The sequence below is a fragment of the Erythrolamprus reginae genome, chromosome 4 (genome assembly GCF_031021105.1).
Source record: "Erythrolamprus reginae isolate rEryReg1 chromosome 4, rEryReg1.hap1, whole genome shotgun sequence".
Lineage (NCBI taxonomy): Eukaryota > Metazoa > Chordata > Lepidosauria > Squamata > Dipsadidae > Erythrolamprus > Erythrolamprus reginae.
Window position 1 is genome coordinate 35,914,473 of NC_091953.1, and position 12,846 is coordinate 35,927,318.

The window sequence follows — 12,846 nt, forward strand, 5'->3', positions numbered from 1 at the left end:
TGTTAAGGTTTTAACATGAACACACAACCATCTCCTAATTACCAACTGTCAGGTGGGAGGCAGTCTGATTAGGCAATTGGCTGCTTCCGAAGACGAATCTTCCATTCAATTCGTTAGGCTTTTATCTTTCTGAGGAAGGTCTAATTATCCTGCTCAAGAACTATATTTCCATTAATGAAAATGATTTAATGTCTCAAATGAAATAATGAATGGACAGAAAATCTGTGCAGATTTGCAAAATCAAACTGAAAAGGGGAGATACAGATGGCACTGAAAAGCAAACTGTATGATATACAATATTAGTCTTTCTTGAGGCAAGTGTATTTCCCTGGTGTTTCATTATATCATTAACAAGAAAAAACATGTATGGTCTTCATCAAACTATATTTATACGGTGGAGAACAATTCAAGGGAGCTTCCTATTTGCAAGTAAGATTCCCAAATTCTAGGGTGGCAATGACCAATTTATGTATTTTGGGAAATGTAAAGGATACTGTGGACAATATTTGGTGCAAATCATAGGATATTGGCATACCTCCGGAACCGCCTTCTACCGCACGAATCCCAGAGGCTGATAAGGTCCCACAGAGTTGGCCTTCTCCGGGTCCCGTCGACCAAACAATGTCGTTTGGCGGGCCCCAGGGGAAGAGCCTTCTCTGTGGCGGCCCTGGCCCTCTGGAATCAACTCCCCCCCCAGAGATTAGAATGGCCTCCACCCTTCTTGTCTTCCGCAAATTACTCAAGACCCACCTATATCGCCAGGCATGGGGGAACTGAGACATCCTCCCCCAGGCTCTTATATTTTATGTTTGGTATGTATGTGTTGTATGGTTTTAATTGCTGGGGTTTTATATATGTTTTATTTTTAATATTAGATTTGCTTTACTGTTATATTGTTTCTATTATTGTTGTGAGCCGCCCCGAGTCTTCAGAGAGGGGCGGCATACAAATCTAATTAATAATAATAATAATAATAATAATAATAATAATAATAATAATAAATTATGAACCACAATAATTTTTTGGGGGGGAGGGGTGATTAGCAGCTATTCCAATTTGTTACTATGTTTTTAACAATTTAAAAATATGACCAGCAAGCAGCTGAACTTTAATCAGCTATTGGAGAGCCCTCAATATTTCATGTGGCATGGGCCATTGATCAATCAACAGTGGTCCTTTAACAAGTCAAGTCAACAGGAGGGCAAGAAGTGTCAGTCTTTCAAAGGGAGAGTTGTATCCAATTTACTAAGGAGGTCGTGTCCCCAAAGGCTGATATTTATTTATTTATTTATTTATTTATTTACTTACTTACTTACTTACTTACTTAGTTAATTAGTCCAATACATAATACACATTAAAGAGAACAGATATTTAGTAATATAACTGTTCTGTCTGGGTTCCCCCAGACCTCAACACCAACTGGAAAAAACAGCCAGACACTCTGGTAAAAGCCAAAAGTATTTTATAGCTGGAAAAAATAAACACAGAGGAAAACCTGTTCTTCCCAAAAGACAGGCTATAATACGTTACAGCAGAGTCCTGATGTCCAGACAATACAGCAAGCTTCTTGCTGGCACACCCCCCCAAGGTTTCAATAGTCAAAGGCACAAACCAGGATTCCAAGACGCCAAAGTTCACAGCCAGGTTCCAAGACTCTCAAAGATAAAACTCCACAAGCCAGGAAGGGTGGGTCTGCCTTTTAGCCTTTCCAAAGAGCACCACACCCAAACCCAGCTGTTGCCTCTTTAATGCTGAAAGTATTTAGCCAATTGCTCCCTTCTCTGAGTAGCTCTTCTCTGTCGCAGATCAATTATGGCTTGTGCATTTTCCTCTAAGGAATCCAGGCTGCTTGCTGGGGAGAGCTCCCTCTGGTGGGACTCTGGCTGTCCTCCCTCTTCTTCAGCCTGGGATTCCTCCTCCTCGTCTGCCTGCACCTCCTGTTCCTCAGCCTCTCCCTCTGAGCTGGAAACCGACAGAAGATCAGCCGTTCCCTGAGGGGCCTCAGACGGAACCACAACAATAACTAAAGAAACGAATAGAAGAAAAGATATAAAAGTATAGGTGAACAAATTTGAAAGGAAGAAAAGATAAATGAGATAAGGAGAGACAATTGGACAGGGGACGGAAGGCACACTGGTGCACTTATACACGCCCCTTACTGACCTCTAAGGAACCTGGAGAGGTCAATGATGGATAGTCTAAGGGAAAAATGTTGGGGGTTAGGAGTTGACACTACTGAGTCAGGTAATGATTTCCACGCTTCGACAACTCGGTTGCTGAAGTCATATTTTTTACAGTCAAGTTTGGAGCGGTTAATATTAAGTTTGAATCTGTTGCGTGCTCTTGTGTTGTTGCAATTGAAGCTGAAGTAGTCATTGACAGGTAGAACGTTGCAGCATATGAATATCCAATATAAAGGGCCAGACCTGAATAACCAAATATGAGTTAGGCGAATGGGCTGAAAGAAATTGTGCACTTTGACATACACTTTGATGAATGCCCTCCCCCCCCCCACTCCTCCACTCCACACACACTTGGACACAGCTCAGATGGCCAGGCACCAGGCCACTTCTTGTTAGAGATCACTGAAATATCTACTCCAGTGTTCAAAGTTCCCTCAAAAGGCTTATTCTGCAGCACAATGATTCATCCCGGGAATAACAAAAATACCCTTTTTACCCATAGTTGACTGTGGCAGGACAAACCTTACATGCTTTTGTTGTACGGGACCTCCTCAGGGAATTTAAAATTCACTTACTTACTTACTTACTTACTTACTTACTTACTTACTTACTTACTTACTTACGTACGTACGTACGTACTTACTTACTTACTTACTTACTTACTTACTTACTTACTTACTTACTTACTTACTTACTTACTTATTTGATTTTTTATGCCGCCCTTCTCCTTAGACTCAGGGCGACTTACAACATTTAGCAATAGCACTTTTTTAACAGAGCTAGGCTATTGCCCCCACAATCCCGGTCCTCATTTTACCCACCTCGGAAGGATGGAAGGCTGAGTCAACCTTGAGCCGGTGATGAGATTTGAACCGCTGACCTTCAGATCTACAAGTCAGCTTCAGTGGCCTGCAGTACAGCACTCTACCTGCTGCGCCACCCCGGCTCACTTCCTCCTGCAGTATCAAATCAATACCAGCACTACCTCTTGTAGCCGCAAGAATATTTTCTATTGTTGCTTTGTTTTCTCTGTTTGATCTGGGACCAGACACCGGCCAGGTCAGCCATTTCCCAACCTACAATCACTTGCCCAATGATAACCTTCTGACACTTTGGGCATTTTGTTTTTTCATTTCGATCCCGATGAAAAGAAGAGCGAGATGCTGCAGACATACCACCGATGTTTACATTCTTTTTCAAATGGCCAGGTTTGCCACATTTATAACTTTCCTTGATGCCTGCTGCCTTTATTTATTTTTTATTTATTTATTGTGTCCAATACACAATGAGGATTTTAGTGGGTATATATCTATATACACATAATAAAATACATGATGAAGGTTATAGAGGAGATACTCATAGTAAAATATATCTATGAAAGAATAGAAAAGAAGATATAGTAATAGAACATATCAATGAAAGAACAGAAGAAGAGATATAGGAATAGAAGAAAGGTATAGGAGATATAGGAGAGCAATAGGACAGGGGACGGAAGGCACTCTAGTGCACTTGTACTCGCCCCTTACTGACCTCTTAGGAATCTGGATAGGTCAACCATAGATAATCTAAGGGTAAAGTGTTGGGGATTTGGGGATGACACTATGGAGTCCGGTAATGAGTTCCATGCTTCGACAACTCTGTTACTGAAGTCATATTTTTTACGGTCAAGTTTGGAGCGGTTAATATTAAGTTTAAATCTGTTGTGTGCTCTTGTGTTGTTGTGGTTGAAGCTGAAGTAGTCGCCGACAGGCAGGACGTTGCAGCATATGATCTTGTGGGCAATACTTAGATCTTGTTTAAGGCGTCTTAGTTCTAAACTTTCTAGGCCCAGGATTGAAAGTCTACTCTCGTAGGGTATTCTATTTCGAGTGGAGGAGTGAAGGGCTCTTCTGGTGAAGTATCTTTGGACATTTTCAAGGGTGTTAATGTCTGAGATGCGATATGGGTTCCAAACAGAGGAGCTGCATTCAAGTATGGGTCTGGCAAAAGTTTTGTAAGCTCTGGTAAGTAGTGTGAGATTGCCAGAGCAGAAGCTACATAGGATTAGGTTTACAACTCTTGAAGCCTTCTTGGCTATATTGTTGCAGTGGACTTTGGCACTTGAATCTTTTGTTATTAGTATACTTGTAATAAAGCAGCTGCCAAGAGAAACATTAGGACAGGGTACGGAAGGCACGCTAGTACACTTATACACGTCCCTTAAGCTGTTCCTATATCTTGACATGATTTAATCATATCTGCCAAATCAGGATTTTTTTCCCAGACTAGTAATTGCCCTCTGACATTCAGAGGTAGCATTGTCTTTGGCCAGCATCATCAACAATTCCTGCTGAGCTTCAGGAATATCTATCTGCCACCATAATGCATCCTGTAGACTGTTAATAAAATCCAGATACGGCTCAGTAACCTTCTGCCTGATACCTGAGAAAGCTTGATGAGGCTTGCCAGAAACAGGCACCTTTCCAAATGCCCAATAGGTCCGTTCAGAAGAAACCTGTTAAGTGGCAGCTGGTAGAACAATCTGGGCATCAACTAAAGCAAATTGATCAGGAATGAAACCTCACCCCAAATAGACCTACAATAGACCTCTCCCCTTTTCTAAGAGGTTTGTAAGGGGCGTGCATAAGTGCAGCTTTGGGCCTACCGTTCCTGTCCTAATGTCTTTTTATCTTTTCTCTCTCTACTTTATATTTATATTATGTTAAACATACTATAATACAATACTATATCTGTATGATTGATGAATGAAGGAAGGAAGGAAGGAAGGAAGGAAGGAAGGAAGGAAGGAAGGAAGGAAGGAAGGAAGGAAGGAAGGAATGATTCTGTGTATGGCATTCATTCATTCATTCATTCATTCATTCATTCATTCATTCATTCATTCATAGAAACATAGACGTCTGATGGCAGAAAAAGACCTCATGGTCCATCTGTTGTGTACCCGTATCTTGTTGTGGTTGAAGCTAAAGTAGTAGTTGACAGGAAGAACGTTGTAGCAGATGATTTTATGGGCTATGCTTAGGTTGTGTTTAAGACGATGTAGTTCTAAACTTTCTAAACCTAGAATTGTAAATCCCACTGGGCAATAGATTACACTCACTATAGTGATGCTATAATGATACAGATATTTTGGAACAATGTGGAAATGGAACACTTGCCTCACAATCAAGAGATTGTGAGTTCAATCCTAAGTAGAAGCAGATGTAAGGTCTCCTGGCTGGGCAGGGGTTGGACTAGATCAGTGTTTCCCAACCTTTTTTGAGCCGCGGCACATTATTCGTATTTTCAAAATCCTGGGGAACACTGAAAGGGGGGGGGGGGGCTAAAGAAAAGTTTGGACAAAAAAACCCTCTCTCTTCCTCCCTTTCGCTCTATTTCTCCCTCTTTCTCTCTTTTCCTTCCTTCCCTTCATTCTCTCTCTCCATCCCTCTTTCTTTCTTTCTTCCTCTCTTTTTTGCTCTTTCTCTCTCCCTCCTTCCCTTCCTCTATGTCTTTCTCTCTCCCTTGCTCTCTCTCTCTGTCTTTCTTGCTATCTCTTTCTTGCTTTTTTCTCTCTCTCTTGCTCTCTCTCTCTCTTTCACTGTCTTGCTATATGTCTCTTTCTTTCTCTTTGCCTCTCTTGCTATCTCTCTTTCTCTCTCTGTCTCTCTTGCTATGTCTCTCTTTCTTTCTCTTTCTCTCTCTCTCTGTGCCTCTCTTGCTAAGTCTCTCTTTTTCTCTTGCTATGTCTCTCTTTCTTTTTCTCTCTGCCTCTCTTGCTATGTCTCTCTTTCTCTCTCTCTTTCTCTATCTCTCTTTCTCTGCCTCTCTTGCTGTCTCTCTTTCTTGCTGTCTCTTTCTCTGCCTCTCTTGCTATGTCTCTCTTTCTCTCTCTCTCTGCCTCTTATATGTCTCTCTCTCTCTCTCTCAGCTGACTGCAAGCGGGAGCCCTGACGGCGGCAGCTGGACGTGGTGCTGGACACCGTATATGCCAGGCACGCAGCGCCAGCATGTACGACGTCCAGCAGAACATCCAACCACCACCGTCAGGGCTCCCACTTGCAGTCAGCTGAGAGAGAGCGAGCGAGCGATCCTTCTCACCGCCGCCATCTCCCCCGACTGCCTGCGGCCGCTGCGACCACCACCCACCCACCCCCGCTCCCATCGGACACTTGCCGTCGATGAAAGAGGAGCTCCAGCTGGGCGGGGCGCTGCCAGTACTTCCGTCCTGGGGCTCCCGCTCGCAGCTGTCCCCCGCCTCCTGCTCGATGCCGCGGTTTTCGGCGCTCTCCTGCTGGGCCCCAAAGAAAGAAGGCGGGAAAAAGGTGCGAAGAATGGAGCTCTCCTTCCTGCCTTCCTTCTTTGGGGCCCAGCAGGAGAGCGCCGAAAACCGCGGCATCGAGCAGGAGACAGCTGCGAGCGGGAGCCCCAGGACGGAAGTACCGGCAGCGCCCCGCCCAGCTGAAGTTTGGCGGCACATCTGGCCATGTCTCGCGGCACACCAGTGTGCCGCTGCACACCGGTTGGGAAACGCTGGACTAGATGACCTGCAAAGTCCCTTCCAACTCTGTTAATCTGTTAAATCTGTTAAATCAGCAAGATGCTGCCACTAGGTAGACTCTAAAAGACCTGTCATTATTAATGGGATGTCTTAAATTAGGCTTATCAGCATGATACCTAATAGCCTTTAATTTCTAGAGCTTAGTGGATAAAGTATTCCTTAACAGAATGCATCAAAAGTATTTGAGAAGACTGAAACTTTTCAGACTTTATGCAAATAAGCGTTTGAAGGTTCATCCAGACTCTTGTCAGCTTCTCTAAAATTTGTGAAAATAGAATTTTCTCTATGCCGTTAACATTTACCTATACATTATTGATGTATATAAGCTCTGCTGTCTGTGAATCTTGGTCACCAGAAGTTAATTGGCCCTTTTTCTGAATATGTCTGCTAAAGTAATGAAAAGGCTAATCTTTTCTAAATCACTTCAAGTCCAATAATTACTGATGGTGTCAAACCTTGATTAAAGCACACCAGAAAACCTGCTGTCTTTTTGTCCTTTGTAATTATGACTCGGCATTGGATGTCATGGCTAGATAGATATTTAGTTTCCTAGCTTCTGGAACTGAATGTTCAGGGAAGAGAATCCATTCAAATGGGACAGGAGATGGAAAGAATGAGTTAGCTTCTCATGGATTTCCTTTAACCAAGAATTTTCTATTATATTATTAGTCAGTAGAAAAGTCTGTACAGCTATTAAATATCAGCTAAAGAGGAAACATATTGTTTAAGTTCCCCCCCCTGCTATATGTAAGCAGCTGTTACCGTCAAAGGGTTTCAGGTTAATTTATTGATTATTTCTTGGTTCTGCTGAAGCAAGCGAAACACATTTCAGAAAATGCTTCTCTGCCTCAATCTACTTTTAAAATTCCATATATCAAGTTTGTGCTATAAGTATATGAATAATAAATAGCTGAACAAATCTAATATTGGAAAACCCTCTCTCTGCTTGGATCTTATTAGACACATAATTTGGATGACTAGGACAGACCTATTTATTTATTTATTTATTTAAATTTATTTATTTATTTATTTTGTCCAATACACAATGAGAGTTTTAGTGGGTATGTGTGTGTGTGTATATATATATATATACCAGATCAAATCCCAGTAAGGAAGGGTGTGGCTAGCTGATGAGGCCAGAAGAAGGCCGAAATGGGACCATCCTAGTCTCCCTTAATTTTAAAATCCCAGCTAAAAAAACCATTTGACACAGAATATAGTTGTCGGCTATAAATAAATTAACTGCCTTGAAATGGTCCTGGGTTGGGCCTAGAGGCAAAAAGGAGCTGTGACGTTCCTTCAATATACCAGGGTGATCCGACATAAAAAAAACATATAGCCCCTCCCTGGTACAGAGCTGGAAGGGATTAGGTCTGATAGCTCAACTGCTAATTCTCTGCCTTACAAGGCAGAGTCCACCAGATCAAATCCCAGTAAGGAAGGGTGTGGCTAGCTGATGAGGCCAGAACAAGGCCGAAATGGGACCATCCTAGTCTCCCTTAATTTTTAAAATTCCAGCTAAAAAAACATTTCACACACACATACACACACACACACACACACACACACACACACAGTAAAATACATGAAAGTTATAGAGGAGATACTTATAGTAAAATATATCTATGAAAGAATAGAAAAGAAGATATAGCAATAGAACATATCAATGAAAGAATAGAAGAAGAGATATAGGAATAGAAGAAAGGCATAGGAGATATAGGAGAGACTATAGGACAGGGGACGGAAGGCACTCTAGTGCGCTTCTACTCGCCCCTTACTGACCTCTTAGGAATCTGGATAGGTCAACCATAGATAATCTAAGGGTAAAGTGTTGGGGGTTTGGGGATGACACTATGGAGTCTGGTAATGAGTTCCACGCTTCGACAACTCGGTTACTGAAGTCATATTTTTTAGTCAAGTTTGGAGCGATTAATATTAAGTTTAAATCTGTTGTGTGCTCTTGTGTTGTTGTGGTTGAAGCTGAAGTAGTCGCCGACAGGCAGGATGTTGCGGCATACAAATCCAATAAATAAATAAATAAATAAATATGATCTTGTGGGCAATACTTACATCATGTTTAAGGCGTCTTAGTTCTAGGCTTTCTAGGCCCAGGATTGAAAGTCTAGTCTCGTAGGGTATTCTGTTTCGAGTGGAGGAGTGAAGGACTCTTCTGGTGAAGTATCTTTGGACATTTTCAAGGGTGTTAATGTCTGAGATGCGATATGGGTTCCAAACGAGCTGTATTCAAGGATGGGTCTGGCAAAAGTTTTGTAAGCTCTGGTAAGCAGTGTGGTTCAGAACATATTCGGGTTCTTCTCTTCCTTTCAATTGTCTCCAATTCTCAGAGTCTGCCCAGAAAAATCTCCCCCATTTTTTGCAAGATTTTTTTAGGAGTCGTTTGTCATTGCCTCCTTCTTAGGACTGATAGAAAATGACTAGCTCAAGGTCACTCGGTTGGTTCCATGTCGATGGCAGGACTAGAACTCTCAGTCTTCCAGTTTCTACTCTTATACCTTCACCATTACTCCAAATTGGCTCTCGCATGGAATAGCAGTCATGTAGAAACAAAACTGAGTTCCAGGGTTAAATATTTCAGAAATTTTTTTAAAGCCATATCTGTATTAAGCATAAAGTTAACTAAGTACAGTGATACCTTGTCTTACGAACTTAATTGGTTCTGGGAGGAGGTTCGTAAGGTGAAAAATTCATAAGACGAAACAATGTTTCCCATAGGAAACAATGTAAAACCGATTAATGCATGCAAGCCCCCCCAAAAATCGCAAAAACGGCACCCCGCTGGGTGCCGCCGCCCGGCTGTCACCTTCTGAAACAGCTGGGCGGTTCTCGGCAATCTCCCGAATGTTCAGGTTCAGCGTTCGGATTTGGGAAAACGCCGAGAAGTGCCGCCGCCCAGCTGTCACCTTCACAGAAGAGCCGTGGAGCTGTCGGCCGGTCGGGAGGCTCAAGCGGAGATGGGGAATCCCAATAGGGAATTCCAGGAGTGGAGCTTTGACATCACGAAGATGTCCTTCCTGGAGTCCACGTTTCGGCCGGGAAAAACACAATACAGACATGCATTGTGAAAACACTTTTATTACAGGAGACATAGTACTGAAAAAGAATTCCTTTCAAAAGATATTTTCTTCTAAGGCAAACAAAATTTCCATCAAAGAGAAAAAGTTACATGGAATGTTTTTTCAAACAAAAAAAATCAATAGCTTATTTCAAGGGTTACAAGGGTTCTGCAAAACATTCAAAAGATATGTGTTTTTTTCTGCTGTTTCACAAAGAACTGGTTTTTGGCTTATTAAAGCAGCTGTATCTTAAGCCTTGTATGACAGATTCAACCCAATGAGGTTTTTGTTCTGTCTTCAAGCTTTGAACAAACTGGTTTAACAGTTTGAAGAAGGGAGATTAACTCTTTTGATCACTTTGCACAACTTTATTACGGAAATCCCTGACTATAGAGGCAGGCACTTCATTTATCATGCCCCATCAAATAAATATATATCTCAAACAGTTCACATTATTTATATTTAGTAGTGGTAATAATTTAGAAGATGCAATAGCACACTTGCAATTAAGGCAGAGTTTATCATAAGAATACAGAAATAATGTATAAAGATAAGTCATTTAACAAATTGACAATATGAGGGGGGGGGAAACATTAAAAGAAAAGCTATCTTATTCTATATTTATCATGCTGATTAGGAAGTTAGGGGATTTTGTTTCAACTTGGGGAATGCTAACATGAAACAGCAAGATGTAAAGGCAGGAACTGAAAGCTGTATGGCTCAGTGGGATTAAATCCAGTAGTTGACATAAAGTTATACATTTCTTAATGTAGATGTCTGTATCTTCCAGTATTTCTATTACTACCCTTCTGTTACTTTAAACAGAAATAGACGTAAGATGCATTGTATATCAGTAGCAGCAATGCATGTTCCATTAAACTCAATTCTTTGAAGACACTAACAAGGGAAATGGTAAGATTATCTCAGCTGGTATTTAAAAGAAAGAAGTCACATAGTTAGGAAATCCTGGGGTGGAAGGGTGACAGCAGCACAAGGACAGAATTAAGAAAGCTTCACCCAATCCTTTAAGTTTATGCAATAATTTCTCACCACTATATTCAAGTGCCCTTAAAACCAAGACAGAATGTATAAAGTTTATAACCTGTTCACCACAATTTACCCCTGAAACAAGTAAGGAGATTTGTATCTTTTAGAATGTTGTTCCCAATCTTTTTCAATATTTCAGAAATGCATCAGAAAGAGACACCATCAAGTTAAATTTTGACTTTTGTATTTCAGGAGCCTCCTTGTGCCAAAACAATACACTATAAGAGTGAGTCTGCAATTACCACTATCACAAAGAACTACACATTGCTTCACTATAAAAACCTATTAAATATATATATATTTAAATATCTATAGAATATATTCAAAGTTTATAATGTATAGATCTGGGCAGTTTTATATTGTAAGCAGTGATAATTCTGAATTTAAATGCTTCCTCAAAAATCAGATACAGTAGTACCTCTAGATACGAGTTTAATTCGTTCCAGAAGGGAGCTTGTATGTCGAACAACTCGTATCTGGAACAAATGGCTTTTAGACTTTGTTTTTCCCCTCCGAGATAACCAGAAGCAAAGATTCTTGTGCCACCTAGTGGACGGTCGGCTCGTATCCCGAATTTGAGCTCGGATCTGGAACAGAAATTTCTCTCCCCTCGTGGCTCGTAACTTGGAATACTCGCATGTGGAGCAGCTAGTATCTAGAGGTACTACTGTATAGGAAAGAATCATATCTGTTCATTTCTTAAAACCAATGTCTTGCAGACATAACATTAGTTAGAGCTAGCTGACCTGTACTCATTTACAATCAGTGTATACAATTTTGTGCTTCATTCATAATGAGAGTTGTAATAAAAGTGAATTATTTCACAAATATCAAGCTTGCAAATCTATAAATATGTTTGTTTGGTGAGCAGTACAATACAATTGATTTTCCAAGATCTCTGGAGTAAAACAACCAACAATATTTATCAAAGAAGCGATACTAAATTAGTTAGATACAAACATTGGTTCCATTATATACAAAATCAGAGTTAATGTGGCTACTTCTCATTGGGAAATTTCTGTGCTATGATATCCTGTATCAGTTTCTTTCAAAATACGAAAGAGAGCAGAACATGAAGTATAATGACCATAGATAGTAAATCATTTTTTTTGGCAATAAATGCTTAGAATTTATGAATTCCATCAATGGCAAAATTATTTTTTTTTAAAATAAGCATAGCACAGCATCAAGATAATCAACTGCAAAATCTCTCAAATAATTCTTAACATGTACACTACGCTAGTTTTACTTATGAAAAATAAGCTAGGAATACTTTGGCATCCTTCAGGCTCGAAAGACCATGGTATCAAGCTCTGGACTTCCCATAGCACGAAGCCTGGGTAGGTTAGTATAGAGGATAGACTGTTACCCAAGCAGCAGATTCCCCCCTCTCCACGTCTCTGAAATAATCCAATAGAATGTCAAAGGCCAATACGATTGGTTCCAGCTACATCGCAGGAGTTATCAGTACATGGCTGTACACAGTCACGAACTGCTTCCGGGATTCTGGCTCCGGATTTTGCGTCAGGGTTTACTCCTGAAGCCTTTTCCAATGATGGATATAGCCATAAGGTAGTGGAGGTTTGCAGTCAGAGTTTCCCTTCTCCTAGTGGTTGACCAGGGGGTCTTTTGGGTATTGCTGTGCTCTTAGTATACCACATCGCTTGCAGAGACCGCCTTCATGACCGCTGACCTACTCTAATAGGTTTCATCCGCTCAGTCCACCGGAATCTGTCTTCATATGCTCGGGATAGACAAGTCCCTATCTCACCGAAGGTCAATGAGCCATTGGCTACTCTCAGCCTGCTTTGGCCAGCCTGTCAAAGCTGTTGCCCGGGCTGTGGCTGCTGTGCATGCTACAGCTACTAGGAGCCACAGGTGAGAGCTGAGTGACAAGTGGGAATTTAATATCTACATGAAACCGCTGGGTGAGATCATCCAAGGGCATGGGGTGAGGTATCATCAATACGCCGATGATACCCAGTTATACATGTCCAGTCAACGA